Below are 2,984 nucleotides of genomic sequence, written 5' to 3' on the forward strand. Positions count from 1 at the left end.
ATTTATAAATATATGTATATATGTATAAATAAATATATAAATATATTTTTTAATATACATATATACACAAAAAATGGCGGGGGGTGTGCTGGCATGGGACTGTGGTCTCAGCTACACAGGAGGCTAAGATGGAAGGATCACTTGAGCTCAAGAAACAGAGGTTGCAGTGAGCCAAGGTTGCGCCACTACACTTCACCCTGGGTGACAGAGTGAGACCCCGTCTCAAAAAATAAAAATAAAAAAGGAAGTTTATTCCATGGACAATCCTAAATAATGAATGATCCAAAAGTAACTTAGCCTTAAAAATACTTCTGTACAAAACATTGAGCATGAGTATGTGTTATGCTCCAGCCAAATTATTTTGCAAAAATTTATTCTGGAATAAATGGGTAGTTTAGGATTTTGCAGTTGTCAGCAAACTTTTTTTTTTGGTAAAGGACCAAATAGTAAATATTTTCAACTTTGCGAGCCATATGATCTCTGTTGCAACTGCTCAGTTCTCACTTTTTCGGCACGAAGAGCAACAGTGATAGACAATACAGAAATGAATGAGTGTGGTTGTTTTATAATAAAATGTTACGGATACTGATATTTGAATTTCATAAAATTACTCAATGTCACGAAATATTATTTTCTGTAAATTTTCAACCCTTCATTAATATGTTTTTAAAATTCTTAGTTTATAAGTTATACAAAAACAGGCAGTGAACTAAATTGGACCCAGGAAACATAACTTGCCAACTCAGCTCTACTGCATCACAAATTATTTTGTATTTCGCCTCAATCTGGAAAAAAAAAAAGAAAAAGCAGGGGGGCAGAATCACTTGTCAGATGAATGCCAGGGATTGGTCAAAACCGAATCGTTCCTTTTTTCTTTGGTTTTTGTTGTTGTTGTTGTTGTTGTTTATTTGTTTGTTTTAATTCTCTACGTCACCTAATTACCTTTTTCTCTGTTTTTTTTTTTTTTTTAACTCTTTGTGCATATAGGTTTTCTAATTCCCGACTTTCAAGAAAGATAATTATATTGGCTAGAAGTTCCCTTAGTCTAATTGCTTCGGGGAAGTTGGCTGATCAGGAAGGGGAAAAATTTGTAAAGATTATATCAACATGATATCGTGTTGATATTTTGTTCATGATATCAACAAGGAGTTGATAAATAGAATATGTGAATATGGGATACTTTGAACAAGAAGCAGAACTCCAGACCATCTCACTCTAATTTCATTCCTGTTGTAATGGGCTAGGGTACAATGTGGACATACTAGGTTGCTGCAAAAGTAATTGAGGTTTTTGCCATTAAAAGTAATGACAAAACTTTTGAGCAAAACTAAAGATGGCATTTGATGTCACATGGTTTAAGGTATCTTGGATGGAAAATTTTTACTCACATAACCACCTAAATTATCACTGAGGTAAAAGTGTGTGAAGAGAAAGTAAGTGGTGTAAGAACATGTAACAGGGATATATATATATGTGTGTGTATATATATATAATACATGGAAGATGTATATATAATATATATAATATGTGGAAGATATATATATTATATACAATTATATATATTCCTCATATATGAGTGTAATGGTTAGTTATATATGAGGAAGATATATAACACATATATAAGAAAGGTATTTTATATATATTATATATATAATAATATATGTAAACTATGTCCACTATCTTCTATATAAATTGAAAGTACCTAAGTTGGTGCTACTTGGACATATTTAAATGACAAAAGATAAGGTCCAATTAAGAGAGAGAGACTGAATATATAAAAGAAAAAGAGATATTGATTATTAGTGGTTACTGAGACTGCAATTTCTTTCTGTGATCCTGAATTTTATTACATGGCTTGTGGGGTAAGTGATTACGTAAATGAGTTTTGGTGTCAGAAAAAGGGAACTTGATAAATAATTTTGGGTTCCAGATGTTCGCAGTTGAACTGGGAGAATGAAACACAAGCAGGGTCACAAAAATTTTATGGAAGAACAAATTCGACACTAGTTTCTATGTCATTGTATGCTCCCTGCATCCCAATCTTCTCACTCATCTCTAGTATGTCTAAACCTTTTACATCTTCCTTTTTCTAGACCCTTAGGGATCCATAAAACTTTTTCATCCAAGGTCTTCCAGGGATCTATCCAGTTGAATGCACTATTTGCAAAACACTGGTTACTAATATATTAATTCAATGTGTGAAGAGAATTCAAACAGAAAAACACACACAAAACCCACAAACAAATCAACAAAACCTTTCTTTGAGCTCCTTTGGCCCTTAATTTGCCTGTCTTAAATCACACAATCTATTTCTTCAGTCAATGAGGGCATTTAAATTATTTAAATCCTTAAAACAGGAACCTTATTTCTCCAGGCCCTAATTACCATGCACATAGCAGGAGGAGAGGACCCTCAAGTCATCCCTTGAGCAGTTAATACACAAACCCAAAGATTCCCGAAGACTCAGAGTCATTGATAAGGTCAACCATTGGTAGGAGGCATAATTTTTAAAAGCGAGTTACTCAATAGAACATAGCTCCTTGGAGGCAAGCATCCCATATAATTTATCTCCAGCTCCAGAGCACTTTAGCATAGCATGGAATACAAAAGATGGCCAGGAAATGTTTGCTGAAGAAATGGTGACTGATGCTTGCTCTCTTAGCTTAGACTTGCATTTCACGGGAGGTATATTCTGCAACATAAACTTTCGACAACATCACTGCATTGAAGCAACTTTCAGTGTCATTCTCCAGATGTCATCATCAGCACGTAATGCATATTACTCTCAGAGGCCTCAGGTGTAAAACATTTAAGGTTTCAGATGTATGAAATAACAAAAGTATCTTGTCAAGAAATGTTTTATCGGCTGGGCGCGGTGGCTCACTCCTGTAATCCCAGCACTTTGGGAGGCCGAGACGGGCGGATCACGAGGTCAGGAGATGGAGACCATCCTGGCTAACATGGTGAAACCCCGTCTCCACTAA

The sequence above is a fragment of the Rhinopithecus bieti genome, unplaced genomic scaffold, assembly GCF_001698545.2.
Source record: "Rhinopithecus bieti isolate Rb0 unplaced genomic scaffold, ASM169854v2 scaffold_388, whole genome shotgun sequence".
Taxonomy (NCBI): domain Eukaryota; kingdom Metazoa; phylum Chordata; class Mammalia; order Primates; family Cercopithecidae; genus Rhinopithecus; species Rhinopithecus bieti.